Source organism: Prionailurus viverrinus, chromosome A1, assembly GCF_022837055.1.
Source record: "Prionailurus viverrinus isolate Anna chromosome A1, UM_Priviv_1.0, whole genome shotgun sequence".
In the NCBI taxonomy this organism is placed as follows: Eukaryota; Metazoa; Chordata; class Mammalia; order Carnivora; family Felidae; genus Prionailurus; species Prionailurus viverrinus.
This window is the reverse complement of record NC_062561.1, coordinates 56,858,071-56,875,232: the sequence shown is the minus strand read 5'-3', so window position 1 is coordinate 56,875,232 and position 17,162 is coordinate 56,858,071. Positions and strand designations below refer to the sequence as shown.

The 17,162-nt window shown below is 34.7% G+C and overlaps 1 long non-coding RNA gene across 1 annotated transcript in view; it reads right to left on the bottom strand.

Annotated features, from left to right (window-relative positions):
• Window positions 1-17,162, bottom strand: part of LOC125176838 (uncharacterized) — a 297,248-nt gene that overhangs the window by 186,291 nt on the left and 93,795 nt on the right. The gene's annotated exons all lie outside the window — the stretch shown is intronic.

The following is a 17,162-nucleotide window of genomic DNA, read 5'->3' as shown; positions in this document are numbered from 1 at the left end:
ATATTTCTTCTACTTTCCTTTATTTTTCTATTTTTATCATTGCTGCTGATGGAGTCCCAGCTGGCAAGAAATGTGATGTTCCATGTGCATTTGTTACAGATATTAGAAACAGGTACAAACCTCACCTGAGCACTCACACTATTCACACCTCCAGATTGACTCAGAGTATTAACATTACATCTTCACACTCTTAGCAGGAATCTATCTTTTAGTCTAAGACAAATGAATTTGCCTCTTTGAGAAAGTGAACTACATATATTCACCCTTCTCTGACTGAGCTGATGGAAAGTTGTTTGATACAAACTATATGCCCAAAGGAAATCTACGAGTCATGGGAGTATCATATAGTACATACCCCCAAAAGCAGATTGTCTCAGATAGGCTGACTTTTCTATTGCAGCAGATAGGCTAAAAATTGAAGATTTCTGTGAAAGTTCATAGTTTATTATCTTTACCATCAAAAATAACTAAGAACAAACATGTACTGCTAACATCAGAGTGATTAGTGTTCAGGACTCCTGACTGCAAACAATGCAATCCTCTCTGAGCTACTTAAGCAGAAACAATATTCATTAGAAGATATTTGGCAGCTTCCAGAAACTCTGGTAAGGTCAACAAGGCAGACAGAAGCAGCAGCAATGCCCCATGTTTATTTCTGTTCCAAAACCTGATCATCATTATCATTTGGCTTCTATGGCATTCAGTAATTGGTATCAGAAACTATTGTTGCCAAAAGATACTCTATCACAGTGATTGCCAAAAGACTGATTTCCTTTTAGGTATCTAAGAGTGCTTGACTGCATTTCACTGGCGTAACTTTAATTAAACAAATGTGTTCTACTTGAAAGGGATTCTGTGAATGTAGTCTCTCTCATTCCGTTTGAGGAGGTAAGGTTCATAGTGTGGAAAATTATCAAGATGTAGAGAGAATATGTAAAACATATTAGGTAGCTTTAAATAACAGATGACCTCAACAGAGTAAAAACAAAGAATGCATAGTATGGATTTGATTTCTAGGAATACATGCTCTTTTACAAAACAATGAATGTTTCTTTAGAATGATGAACAATTTACTTGAATATTATATCCAGCTATTAAGTGATTAAGTATTTATCAATTGTGACACTATAATAACTATTAGTGGCACAAAGATATATAGATACCGTTCTGAACTATTGTCAACATAGCACAGAAAGTAGACACACAGTTTTACGTTTATAAAAATAAGACAAGTCTATAATGATAGTATACACATGGGCAATCACAGGGGAAATTTATATGTTCATGGGAATACCAGAATTCTCTTCAAAAATAAAACACTGGGGACATGGGATCTTGTGACAATGAAAACATAAATGTTCTTGAGGGGGACAAAGGGACAGAAACTATGTTTTTTGCTTTTGTTTTTCAGGAGAAAGATACAGTTGAATTTGGAAAGAATTGTACTGTATCTAGAATGTTTTTAATCTGAAATATTCTTTATCAGATATTAATATAGTCACTCTTGCTTTCCCATTTTTAAGTTAATATTTTCATGGTGTACACGTTTTCATTGTTTTATTTCAACTACTTATGCTGTTGAATTTGAACTGAGATGTTTGTAAGCAACATACAGTTGTCTTGGTATTTTTATTCATCCTGACAATCTTCATCATTAGATGGGCTCCAAACAATAAATGCAGAGATTTAGAGAACCATGATAGAAAAAGACACAGGCATGCTTTCACCTCAAAATTCCAGTTCCTAATACCTATTACACAGTAAGTAGTTTCCAATGTTGCTCTATTTTATAATTCCTCTTTCTTAAAGCTTGAGAATGGCAGGAAATGACACAGAGCAAGAATATATTATTCATCCATCAAATTATTGTCAATGGTTACCATATGAAAGAATGTGATAACTGTTGGGGTAAAAGTGATAAATAATAAAAACCTATACTGCTGTCAGAAGGCTTACAGTCTAATGGGCTATACTCTCAGCACAAGTTCTACAATGTAGGACTCATTTAATTATTTTAAATATATACTTCTATTTTCAAGACTGGTCCTAATAATGAGCAAAGAGATTGGGGTAGGATTATCAGTCATCTCAGCTGGAGAGATGAAGAACTCAGAAGTTCGAAATGAAGAATTTAAAACATTTACTATTATAGGATATATTTTCTTTTCATCTCACTTTTTGGTTATCAAATAGTCAAAAGTCAAGATATTTTTTACTTCTTAAGTACTCTGATAAAATTCTATTGAAAACTTCCCCTGATTTAAACCATATGAAGTTTTACATTAAATGAGTTAAAATTTCAAAACTAAAATATCAAATATCTCAGTCATATGCTTTAAATTATATATATATATATATATATATATATATATATATGTCAACCTACTTATAAAAATGTGTGTCTATTTTTAGTGTTTGTACTGAGTCTATACCTATATTAAGATTCTGAAAATATATGACCCATCCTGATATTTATAACAATTAAAATTATAATTTGAATGTTTTTATCTAGTGCTTAGGAATGTTTGAATATTGTTTAAAAATAATTAAAGCATAGAAAATATAATTTATGATTTTGAAATTCTGATGCATTTATTGGTAAAAAGCTCAGGGTCTTTTGCTAATACTCTGCTCTGACTGTCCTCCACCTAGCAGACTCCATACTAATTCCTGGTCTTTGAAGCTATTTGCATGGATGTAAATCAAAAGTTTGTGCCAAAGATTGAATCCATTTTAGAAAATAGATCAGGTCAAGGCCCATTTAAAGTTAGAAAAACAAAACAAAACAACAGCAACAACAACAACAACAAAACCCTCCCCAAAGTCAGGACCTTCATTCTGTTCCTGGATGCAACACAAGCACTGGAAGAGTGGCTTGCAAAGAAATAGTTGATTACTATTCTTTAAATTAAATAATTTAGACTTTTAGGCTGATGTCTCATGCTACAGAAATATTTATCAGAAAAGTCTTATATTACCAATTACTTTGTATTTTACAATGGAATTTAATCTTGAAAAGAAAATCAACCTATTTTCTTTGCATTTATAGCAAATGGAAGCACTACAATTTGTATACTAAAACTTACCTGAATCTCTAATACTTGAAGGCACCACAGAGATAATCAGTATCCAACTGAGGTCCATCAATGAATTTCATAATTTTGATGATCACCCAAATTATATTTATTAAAAAAAAAACATTTGGAAAAGTACTGTAATTAGTCATCCTCATTCATTGATTTATGAATATTTACATATAACACATTTTATCTACAAAATAATTACCATTTATATGTTCTATTTTATCCCTAAGCATGCTATATAATCTCAGGGAACATCAAAGACCAATGTTATAAAGAGTTATATTATAAGCCTAATCTTATAATGATACTTATTTCCCTGATAGACTTGCTATTTGTTTGTTATATTTTAGCTTTGACCAACATGTAAATTTTGACAAGAAAATTTTAGTTTTTAAAAGAATTTTTTTGGGGCGCCTGGGTGGCGCAGTCGGTTAAGCGTCCGACTTCAGCCAGGTGACGATCTCGCGGTCCGGGAGTTCGAGCCCCACGTCAGGCTCTGGGCTGATGGCTCGGAGCCTGGAGCCAGTTTCCGATTCTGTGTCTCCCTCTCTCTCTGCCCCTCCCCCGTTCATGCTCTGTCTCTCTCTGTCCCAAAAATAAATAAACGTTGAAAAAAAAATTAAAAAAAAAAATTTTAATGTTTATTTATTTTTGAGACAGAGAGAGACAGAGCATGAGCAGGGGAGGGGCAGAGAGAGAGGGAGACACAGAATCAGAAGTAGGCTCCAGGCTCTGAGCCATCAGCCCAGAGCCCAACACCAGGCTCGAACTCACAGACCGCGAGATCGTGACCTGAGCTGAAGTCGGATGCTTAACCGACTGAGCCACCCAGGCGCCCCGACAAGAAAATTTTAAAACAAAATCTATATTTAATATACTCTTAAAAAACACAGTTTGACTATATTAATGATAAAGTCACTTAGAGAATAAAAGACTCAAGTACTACAGAAGGACAACATGCTCTACAGCTAAGCGAACAGCAATGGAGAACTTTTTTGGATTTAGTCATGACACCAGGAGGCTGAATGACAGTTTAATGGCTTTGGGGACCAACAGCCTTGACAGAGCCTCTGAGATCTGTCAATCAGGGATGAATGGACAGTGTAAAGATCTAAAGGCCATGGGAATAAAGAAAACAAAGGAGAGAGAGACTTGTCTCAGGAGAATGACAAAGGTTTCTGAAACACGCAAATTAGTAAAAGAAGCAGCAAGTAGATAACTATAACAATTGCCTCATAACGAAGGCAGGGATAACCAACTAGGTTATTAAATGGTCCTAATTTATAGAGAGTCATCTACCACCACAGGAGAAAGTTTGTGTTTAAAATTCAGCAGGCTAAATTCCTAGGGAGTGAGATGTTTTTATTTCTATAGTTGAAAGTTATCGGGTTTTTGTATCCACTTTCAGAACAATTTTTCTTTTCCATTTGATACTTCACTGAAAACAGTAGCTTCAATTCTAATTACAAAAGGGAAAAAAAAAACAATTTTTCTTTTCCATTTGATACACCACTGAAAACAGTAGCTTCAATTCTAATTACAAAAGGAAAAAAAAATCTCACTACAGATCAAAGCTGAAAGAGCTAAGTCGGTTTCAAATGAACATTTTCCATGTACTCCATTACAGCTAAGTACTTGAATCCGCCCTTTATTGAAAGAAATCTTTTCTATGTTTAAAGTTTCATTAAAAATTCTAGATATTGCATATATTTAATTTTAGTATTTATCAAATTATATAAAGGAAAATATAGCACAGACATAATAGAGTTTAGAAATTTACACAAGCTGGAAGGATTACCTCTCACTAAAATTCTTTCATGGAAAAATGTCACAACATGGGTCCATTTCTGGGTTCTCTATTCTGTTCCATTGATTTGAGTGTTTGTTTTTGTGCCAGTACCATACTGTCTTGATTATTACAACTTTGTAATACAGTTGAAGTCCAGGATTATGATACCTCCAGCTTTGGTTTTTGTTTTCAAGATTGCTTTGGCTATTTGGGGTCTTTTGTGGTACCATAAAAATTTTAGGATTGTTTGTTCTAGTTCTGTGAAGAAAGCTGGTGTTATTTTGATAAGTACTGCATTGAAAATGTAGATTGCTTTGGGTAGTATTGACATTTTAACAATACCTATTCTTCTTATCCAGGAGCATGGAATATTTTTTTCCATTTTTTTTTGTGCCCTCTTCAATTTCTTTCATAAGCTTTCTATATTTTTCAGTGTATAGGTTTTTCACCTCTTTGGATAGATTTATTCCTAAGTATTTTATGGGTTTTGGTGCAATTATTAATGGGGCTGATTCTTTGATTGCTCTGTTGCTTCATTATTGGTGTATAGGAATGCCACCGATTTCTGTGCATTGATTTTATATCCTGAAACGTTGCTGAATTCATGGGTCAGTTCTAGCAGTCTTTTGGGTTTTCTATATAGAGTATCATGTCATCTGTGAAGAGTGACAGTTTGACCTTCTCTTGGCTGATTTGGATACCTTTTATTTCTTTCTGTTGTCTGACTGCTGAGGCTAAGACTTCCAATACTATGTTGAATAACAGTGGTGAGACTGGACATCCCTATCTTGTTCCTGACCTTAGGGGGAAAGCTCTCGGTTTTTCCCCATTGAGGATAATATTAGCGTTGGGTCTTTCATATATGCTTTTTATGATCTTGAGGTATGATGCTTCTATACCTACTTTTTGGGGGGCTTTTATCAAGAAAGGATGCTGTATTTTGTCAAATGTTTTCTCTGCATCTATTGAGAGGATCATGTGGTTCTTGTCCTTTCTTTTAGTGATGTGATGTATCACACTGATTGTTTTGCAGATATTGAACTAGCCCTGCATCCCAGGTATAAATCCCACTTGGTCGTGGCGAATAATTTTTTTTTAATGTATTGTTGGATCCGGTTGGCTAGTATCTCGTTGAGGATTTTTGCATCCTTGTTCATTAGGGAAACTGGTCCATAGTTCTCCTATTTAGTAGGGTCTTTGTCTGGTTTTGGAATCAAGGTAATGCTGGCTTCATAGAAAGAGTTTGGAAGTTTTCCTTCCATCTCTATTTTTTGGAACAGCTTCAAGAGAATAGGTGTTAACTCTTCTTTAAATGTGTGGTATAATCCTCCTGGAAAGCCATCTGGCCCTGGCCTTCAAAATAAGGAACAAAGGAATTCACCCCAAAAGAAAGAACAGGAAGAAATGACAACCAGGAACTTATTCAACACAGATACAAAAGAGATGTCTGAACTAGAATTTAGAATCACTATAATAAGAATACTAGCTGGAGTTGAAAATAGATTAGAATCTCTTTCTGTAGAAATAAAAGAAATAAAAGCTCGTCAGGATGAAATTAAAAACACTATAACTGAGGCACAATCTCAAACGGATGCCACGGTGGCAAGTGTGGATGAAGCAGAGCAGTGAATCACAGATACAGAGGACAAACTTATGGAGAATAATGAAGCAGAAAAAAAAAGAGGGAAACTAAGGCAAAAGAGCATGATTTAAGAACTAGAGAAGTCAGGGACTCATTAAAAAACAACATCAGAAGCATAGGGGTCCCAGAAGATGAAGAGAAAAAGGGGTAGAAGGCTTATGTGAGCAAATCATAGCAGAAAACTTTCCTAACCTGAAGAAAGACACACACATAAAAATCTAGGAAGCACAGAGTAGTCCCATTAGATTCAACAAAAATCGATCATCAACAAGACAAATCATAGTCAAATTCACAAAATACTCAGGCAAGGAGAGAATCATGAAAGCAGCAAGGGAAAAAAAAAAGTCCTTAACCTACAGGGAAGACAGATGAGGTTTGCAGCAGACCTATCCACAGAACCTTGGCAGGCCAGAAAGGAGTGGCAGGATATATTCAATGTGCTGAATCAGAGACATGTGCAGCCAAGAATTCTTTATCCAGCAAGGCTGTCATTCAGAATAGAAGGAGCGATAAAAAGTTTTCCAGACAAACAAATATTAAAGGAGTTCGTGACCACTAAACCAGCCATGGAAGAAATTTTAAGGGGGACTCTCTGAGGGGAGATACGATGAAAAAAAAAAGACCAAAAGCAACAAAGGACCAGAGAATACCATCAGAAACTACAACTCTACAACAAACATAATGGCAATAAATTCATAGCTTTCAGTACTCACTCTAAACGTCAATGGACTAAATGCTCCAATAAAAGACACAGGGTGACAGAATGGAAAAGAAAACAAGATCCATCTATATGTTGTTTACAAGAGACCCACTTTAGACCTAAAGACACCTTCAGAATGAAAGAAAGAGGGTGGAGAACCATTTATCGTGCTAATGGTCACCAAAAGAAAGCCAGAGTAGCCATGTTTATATCAGACAATCTGGACTTTAAAATAAAGACAGTAACAAGAGATGAAGAAGGACATTATATCATATTTAAGGGGTCTATCCACCAAGAAGACATAACAATTGTAACATTTATGCTCCACATGTAAGAGCACCCAAATACATAAATCAATTAATCACAAACAAAGAAACTCATTGATAATAATACCAAAATAGTAGGGGACTTCAACACACCATTTACAGCAATAAATCATCTAAACAGAAAATCAACAAGGAAACAATGGCTTTGAATGACACACTGGACCAGATGAACTTAACAGATTTATTCAGAACATTTCATCCTAAATCAGTGGAATACACATTCTTTTCCAGTGCACATGGAATGTTCTCAAGAATAGATCACATAGGGACACAAATCAGCCCTCAACAAGTACAAAAAGATCAAGATCATACCTTGCATATTTTCAGACAACAACAGTATGAAATTCAAAATCAACCACAAGGAAAAATGTGGTAAGATAACAAATACTTGGACACTAAAGACCATCCTACTAAAGTATGAACAGACTAAACAAGAATTTAAAGAGGAAATTAAAAAGTACATGGAAGCCAATGAAAATGATAACACCACAGCCCAAAATCTCTGGGACACAGGAAAGGCAGTCATAAGAGGGAAGTATATAGTAATCCAGGTCTTCCTAAAGAAGGAAGAAAGGTCTCAGATACACAACCTAACCTTACACCTTAAAGAGCTGTAAAAGAACAGCAAATAAAACCCAAAACCAGCAGAAGACAGGAAATAATAAAGATTAGAGCTGAAATCAATGCAATCAAAACCAAAATAAAAACAAATCAAAACAAAAACAAAACAAAACAAACAAAAACAGAACAGACCAATGAAACCAGAAGCTAGTTCTTTGAAAAAATTAACAAAATTGATTAACCCCTAGCCATTTTGATCAAAAAGAAAAAGGAAAGGATCCAAATAAATAAAATCAAGAATGGAAGAGGAGAGATCACAATCAATATAGCAGAAATACAAACACTAATAAGAGAATATGATGAGCAATTATATGCCAATAAAATGGGCAATCTGGAAGAAATGAAAAAAATTGCTAGAAAATTATAAACTACCAAAACTGAAACAGGAAGAAATAGAAAATTTGAACAGACCCATAACCAGTACAGAAATCGAATTAGTAATTAAAAATCTCCCAAACACATGATAGAGTATTCTTGGCTACAGATTTTTCCCATTTAGCATATTGAGTATATTATGCCACTTCCTTGTGGCTTGCCAAGTTTCTTTTGAAAAATCTCCAGTTAGCCTTATGGGTTTTCCTTTTTAAGTTAAGGACTTCTTTAGTCTTCTTGTTTTTAATACTTTTTTATCATTGTAGTTTGCAAATTTAATTACAATATGTCTTGGTGTGGGCAATATGTCTTGGTGTGGGCCTGATTTTGTTGATTTTGATGGTAGTTCTCTGTGTGTCCTGGACCTGGATGTCTGTTTCCTTCCCCAGATTATGGAACTTTTCTTCTCTTATTTCTTAAAATAATTTTCTTCCCCCTTTTCTCTTTTTTTCTTTTTCTGGGACTCCTACAGTATGGATGCCATTATGTTTGATGGAGTCACTGAGTTCTCTAAGTCTATTCTTGTATTGCATAATTCTTCTCTCTTTTATTCAGCTTCTTTGCTTTTGATTACTTTGTATTCTAGGTTATTAAAGCATTCTTCTGCTTCTTCCAGCCTGCTGTTCCTTGCATTATGCCTGTTTCCAATATCACTTATTGCATTCTTCATATCTGATTGATTCTCTTTTGAATCTACTATCTCTGTGCAAGGGTCTCACTGATGTCTTCTATTCTTTTGTCAAGCCCAGTTAGTATCGTTATGATTGTTGCTTTAATTCTACATCACGCATTTTACTTATACTGGTTTCACTTATTTCTCTGACTGTGACCTTATCTTGTTCTTTTATTTGGGATAAATTCCTCCATCATGGCATTTTATATAAGTCTCTGCCTTCTGTTTGTTAGAAAAGCCAGTTATATCTCATACTTATTCTTTGATGTGGGCTCTTCTCTCCCTTTAGTCGTGGAGTTTGTTCTGTCAGTCTTTAGATTGATTACTGGGGTTTTTAGGATAATTTGACAGTTATCTAGTTGTGTTTGTGGGGGAGGTGAGTCTAGGCTCCTCCTACTCTGCTACTATATTCCTATTCCTATCAGCACCATTTTTCTAATAGCATTTATTCATTTTGTGTCTTTATCATATTTTTATAATGGTCACAATATTTCAAACTTTTTTTATTAATTTTTTTGTTATGCTGGTTTGTAATCACTGAACTTTGATATTACTATAGAAAATGTTTGAGGCATCATAAATAATACCCATATTATGTGGCAAACTTAATAAATATCATGTGTTCTGACTGCTCCACTGACCTGCTGTTCCTCCATGTCTCTCCATCTCAACACTCTCTATTTCCTATGATAAAAAATATTGAAATTGAAACACTATAATGGCTACTAATTCTTCAAGTGAAAGGAAGAGTCCCATGGCTCTCACTTTTTTTTTCTTTTTTTTTTATGAAATTTATTGACAAATTGGTTTCCATACAACACCCAGTGCTCATCCCAAAAGGTGCCCTCCTCAATACCCATCACCCACCCTCTCCTCCCTCCCACCCCCCATCAACCCTCAGTTTGTTCTCAGTTTTTAACAGTCTCTTATGCTTTGGCTCTCTCCCATTCTAACCTCTTTTTTTTTTTTTCCTTCCCCTCCCCCATGGGTTCCTGTTAAGTTTCTCAGGATCCACATAAGAGTGAAACCATATGGTATCTGTCTTTCTCTGTATGGCTTATTTCACTTAGCATCACACTCTCCAGTTCCATCCATGTTGCTACAAAAGGCCATATTTCATTTTTTCTCATTGCCATGGCTCTCACTTTAAGTCAAAGGCTGGAAATGATTACGTTTAGTGAGGAAGGCAGGTCAAAAGCCAAAACAGACCAAAAGCTAGAGTGCCAGCTCTAACTGTGACAGTTAGCCAAGTTTTTAATGCAAAGTAAAAGTCCTTTAAAGAAACTGAAAGTGCTATCTAGTGAACACAAGAATGATAAGAAAGCAAAACAGCCTAACAGCTGATATGGAGAAACATTTAGTGTTCTGGACAGAAGATCAAACCAACCACAACCTTCTCTTAAGCTGTATCCTAATCCAAAGAAAAATCCTAATTCTTTTCAATGCTATGAAATTTAAGAGAGATGAGGAAACAGCAGAAGAAAAGTCTGAAGTTAGCAGAGGTTGGTTCATAAGGTTTAAGGAAAGAAGATTTCTCCAGAACACAGAATTGAAAAGTGAAGCAGCAAGTGCTGATACAGAAGCTGCAGCAAGTTATCCAGAAGATCTAGCTAAAGTAAGTAATGAAGGTGGCTACACTAAATGACAAATTCTCAATGTAAATAAAACAGCCTTCTATTGGAAGAAGATGTCACTTAGGACTTCATAGCTAGAAAACAGAGGTCAAGGGGCGCCTGGGTGGTGCAGTCGGTTAAGCGTCCGACTTCAGCCAGGTCACGATCTCGCGGTCCGTGGGTTCGAGCCCCGTGTCGGGCTCTGGGCTGATAGCTCAGAGCCTGGAGCCTGTTTCCGATTCTGTGTCTCCCTCTCTCTCTGCCCCTCCCCCGTTCATGCTCTGTCTCTCTCTGTCCCAAAAATAAATAAAAAACGTTGAAAAAAAATTAAAAAAAAAGGAAAACAGAGGTCAATGTTTGGCTTCAAAGCTTTATTTTTCTATTTTTAATTTTTTTAATGTTTATTTATTTTTGAGAGAGAGAGAGAGAGTGAGTGCAGGGGAGAGGCAGAAAGAGAGGTAGACACAGAATCTGAATCAGGCTCCAGGCTCTGAGCTTTCAGCACAGAGCCCAACACAGGGCTTGAACCCACAAACCATGAAATCATGACCTGAGCCAAAGTCAGACCCTTAACCGACTGAGCCACCCAGGCGCGCCTGGCTTCAAAGCTTTAAAGGACAGACTACCTCTCTTACTAGGGGCAAACACCACTGGTGACAAAGTTGAAGCCAATGCTCATTGACCATTCTGGAAATCCGAGGGCCCTTAATAATTATGCTTTATCTCCTCTGTCTTTACTCTAGAAATGGAACAACAAAGTCTGAATGATAGCACATCATTTTACAACACAGTTTACTAAATCTTTTAAGCCCACTGTTGAGACCTACTGTTCAGAAAAAATATTCCTCGTAAAACATTACTTCTCATTGAAAATGCCACTGGCAATCCAAGAGTTCTGATGGAGATGTATGAAAAAACTAATATTGTTTTCATCCTTGCCAGCACAACACCCATTCTATAGCCCATGGATCAAGAAGGAATTTCAACTTTTAAGTCTTATTATTTAATAATTACATCTTTTAGGGGTGCCTGGGTGGCTCAGTCGGTAAAGCGTCTGACTTTGGCTCAGGTCATGATCTCATGGCTTGTGAGTTCTATCCCTGCATCGGGCTCTGTGCTGACAGCTCAGAGTCTACAGCCTACTTCTGATTCTGTGTCCCTGTCTCGCTCTGCCCCTCTCCTGCTCATGCACTTTCTCTTTCTCTCTCTCTCTCTCTCGCTCTCTCTCTCTCTCTCTCTCTCTCAGAATAAATAAAACATTTAATTTTTTTTTAAAAAAAGAATTACATTTTTTAAGGCTCTGCCACCAAAGATAGTGATTTCCTCTGATGGATCCTGGAAAAGTCAATTGAAAACCTCTGAAAAGTCTTCACTCTTCCAGATGCCATTAAAAGCATCTGTGATTCATGGGCAGAGGTCAAAATACCAACATTAACAACAGTTGGAACACATTGATTCCAACCCTTATGGTAACCTTGAGGTGTTCAAGATTTCAGTGAAGGAAGTCACAGCAAATGTGGCAGCATTAGCAAGAGAACTAGAGTTAATGGATGAAGAGTTGCTTCTTATTAAGAACCTGCTCCTGGTGAAGATTCTATGAAAATTGTTGAAATGACAGCAGTGGCAGGGTTTATGATGACTGATTCCAATTTTGAAAGAAGTTCTACTTTGGGTAAAATGCCATCAAACAGGATCACATGCTATGAGACACTGTTAGTGAACTACAGAATCAATCAATGCAGCAAACTTCACTCAGGTAATGGTTAGCATTTTTTAGCAATAAACTATTTTTTAACTAAGGATGTACTCTGGCTTTTTGGACAAAATGCTATTGCACACTTAATGTAATTACAGTTACAGTTTACACTTAACTTTTATATGCACTGAAAAAAAAAAAATATATATATATATATATCATTTGACTCACTTTATTACAATGTGTGCTTTATTGTGAGGGCCTGAGACCGAACCTGCCTTTTTCTGAGGTGTGCCTATACAAAGCTTAATAGGAAACTCAGAAAGTAATAAACACATTAGTGTTTTGGCAACTTCAGCTATTTAAATAATTAATCCATTCACAAATAAAAGGGGCAAAAATAGCACTGATACATCATTTTCTTTTATGAACTACTTACATTAATCTAATATTTTATAATCTTGATGTGTTCCCTTTGTCCTAGAATTGGCAAATTTTAAGCATGCTTCCTAACATTCTTAGAAGCTTTTGATGATTGATTTTATAGTAATACAAAAATAAATGATGCAAGATCCTCATGCTTTCAACAACAACAATAACAACAATAACAACAACAACAAAAACAACAGCCTAGTATTTAAAATTAAACTGCAATTATGGGGTGCCTGGGGTGGCTCAGTTGGTTAATTGTCGACTCTTGATTTGGACTCAGGTCATGATCTCAGGGCCATGAGATCAAGCCCTGTGTTGGGGCTCTGCACTGAGATGAAGCCTGTTTCAGATTCTTTCTCTGTCCCTCTCCCATTTGCATTCTCTCTCAAAATAAAGAAAATACATTAAAAAAATAAATCAAATTAAACTGAAATTACATCAATAATAAAATCATAAGTTAAATTACTTTAAAAAATTAATGTTTCCAGCAAGCTAAATTTCATACCCATCTTTTGAGTTATTTGGCAGGGGGGGGGTTATTTTTACAGATAAATTTTCTGAATAATTTCTGGGTCAAGATATATAAACATTTTTATAAAAACAAACAAACAAAAATGTAATGTTTTCCAGTAACCAGTCATCTCTTACCATTCTTGACTATGTACTACCCATATCCACAGTATGGACTGCTATTTCTCAGTCTCTTATCCCTGTTCTTTTAATTTTGGTATCCATTCACTATGGATGATTTTAGTTTAATGTTTCCTTCCCTCTTCTTTTTTTCTTTTCTCACTCTTATTCTTAGTGGCTTTATCAAACCTCAGCTCTCCCAAATACATTCTGAAAAATATGGTGTTTTAATCCAACTCTGATCCTACCTACATTGATCAAGAGGGCTGCAGAAAAACAAAACTATAGTAACTGTTCTCACTCTAAATTAATGATCATAAGCTGCAAATGGATTGTTGATGGGATGGAATGATTATGAAACTCTTCCTCAGTCCATGTACTTGTACTATCCCAAAACATCTCACATTTTCTCCCCAAATGTTACTCTCACCTGGTGATACTCATCTCTGTCTCCCTGAGACAAATCAATCAAAAGAGAGCTTTCAAAATTCTCAAACCACTACCCATGTCTCACCAGATAGGTCACCAATCATTTTTATTAGACTACAACATCCTCATTCATGGCACTTTCCATCACCTTATCCTGCTTTTTTCCCCTTCCTCACAGCATTTTCATCACCTTCCACCATAGTGAATTTACCTATTCGTGCTGTTTCTGGTTTGTCCCCATCCGCTCTATCTTCCTACTACCCAGAGTAGTGCCTAGTTCATAGTAGACCCTCAATGAATTTTTGTTGAAGTAATCATTTGTATAAATAACTTCCATATCTACACTTTAAGAACTCACTTGTGTTCTAATTCTCAAGTTAGGACAGGCCTCAAAGGCAGATGAATATGTAAGAATGCTGAATGGAAGTGAGAGATTTTGCCATGGGGATATTAAAGAGAAAAAAATAAATAGAGGATAGAATTAATATAGAATCCCTAAAACATACCAGGCATGTTAAGGAATCATTTGCAGACTTTTTCAAGTGTGATTCAGTATGTGGAAAAATGTACTATAGTTCAGGTACAACAAATTAATCTAAATTAAATTAATTACATTGATATTGAATATAATCAAAACAAGTTTCCTGAAGAATAGCCATTAATCATTTAATTTAGATCAGTAAGTGAAATTACTTTAAAGCAACTTTTACTTATTGTTTACTTAATATTACCACATAAATTTCATAAAATGTTGGCTATATTTTAGGAAATGGATCAAGACATAGTATCAAATAATTTTTTCTCTTATAATATAAGCTGGAATCTGTTAAACTCTAAAATCCCCAACAATATGTAAGGAAAAGGAAAAATAGACTGATCTTTACTCCTGTCTTTGTTTTTCTTCCTACCTATTTATAATATCTCTTGGAATTCTGATTAAACAATGTATCTTAAATTATTCTTAGGTCTTAATAGTGAAGGTTTTTAAATTCAGAGATATATAAATGAATTATCGTATTGACAATTGCAATAATCGGTTCACCAAAAACACTCCTACATTAATTATTAAACATACGGTCTGTTGATTATTTTACGTACAATAACCAATAACAAACTTTAATTTATCCAAAAATTACTAAGATTGATATTATCAAAACTACATATTCTGAATCAGTAGTTCTGAGATAGGACTTGAGATTCTATATAGTTAGCTCTTTCGGGACATATATGGTCCATGGGCCATATATGAGTAGCAAAGGCCTGTTACACATTGGGAGATGTTTTTAATTTTTTTGTTTTTTGTTTTTGGGTCTTTTTTAGAGATAAAGGGAGTGCATGAGCGGGAGAGAGGGGCAGAGGGAGAGACAGAGAGAGAGAGAATCTTAAGCAGGCTCCACTCCCAGCTCTGAGCCCTGTGCAGGGTTCAATCCCAAGACCCTGGGATCATGACCTGAGCCGCTGAAATCAAGAGACAGTTGCTCGACCCACTGAGCCACCCAGCCACACAGAAAGGTGATTTGATATATCAGAAATTCATGAATAAATTTAATATACATGCATTATATTAATAAAATATAAGATGTATCACGAAAATTCATATTCACAAGTAGCAATTACTTCCAACTTAGAGTATATAAAAATGACATCTTTCCAACAGACATCATTTAGCTTCACTGCAGAAATTGTGATTTTAAAAAGATGTGCGGAAAAAACATGGTAATTACTGCAAATATCTAATATCACAGTAGGGTAAAATGTATTTCTATGATTATTTTTAGTTGAAACTAATAATAGGAAATTTGTTTCTCTAATAGTAATATCGACATTCTCTAGAGATATTTGAAAAATGTGGAAAGAGAACAATAACAGCAGATATTTTTATACCTTTAGAAATTCCTTTAACATCAAGTGTATTAATTACTTAATCAATGCAACCTACAAAATAACTTCTGATCTTACTGAAGGTTTCACCTAGGCCACAGAATGTTTGTCAGATTGGGACAAAAGTAAATCATTTATGTAAATGCACACACAGGATATTCACTCAAGATAAGAAAAATAAGACAGCAATATAATAAACCTTTATTGTGTTTAAAATTGTACTATAGATGTCCATCTTATGCTAAATAGGAGCATCTTATATTAGAATTTACATAAAAAAGGATATAGTAATGCAATCATTTGTCAATTATTTTGAGTAGCAGCTGTGAGTTATTTTCAGGGCTTAATATATAAATGGCAATGTTTTTTATCAGCATATGTCTGGTTTTAATTAGGCATACCTTATTTATGGGAATAAATGCATTTCTTTAAAAATATGTAAGATCTAGTTCACAGAATAGCTCAATAGTCTATAAATAACCACAGTTATTTTATTTTGTCTTCACTTTACAACACAAATTTTATACCTCTGTTTTGTAATTTTTTAAATATTATGACAATAGACTGTAAATAAGTCAATAGGTTATAATCTCCTTTGCATAGAATGTTAACATGTATTTTTACTATTACCAGAAGTATAATTTTAGCAAATAGAAATATATCGATAAATGATTGTACATTGAATGATGTTAATTTTCACTTTCTCCCCCTTTATTGTACAATGTTTAATGTTTCTATTTGCCTCCCTTTGGAGAATACTTTATTTCTCTAAGCCATCTCCCAATTTATTAAATAACTTATCTTCTCAATCACCATGGCATCTCAGACAGTGTGCTATGCAAATTTTCTTTCAGGGCAATGCTACATCTTCAGCAGAATAAAAGTGTACTGTATGTATCCTTTAAATTATAAAGCCTGTAAAAAGTGTGTTTTCTTATGAAAAAAATCATTAGTTAAATAATGATAATAATTATTCTTTGGCATCTGGCATAATATAAGAATTACTCATGTATCTCATTTTAATCTCCAGTTCATACTTACTCAATCAAAAAATATGCAAGCCAATAGCATGAATTCCTTTATATTATTCTATCAAGAAATATGGGATTAAATGCATTATAATAATTTTTTTCCAAGTTCAAAAAAAGTCCTGACTCTATTCTATGATCAAGATAAGTGTTCAGGCACTTATTACATTAAAATTAGAATATTTATCACTGAGAACGTGTTAATCATCTCTCTTTTTACCTTCATTTTACAAATACATTAGCTGAG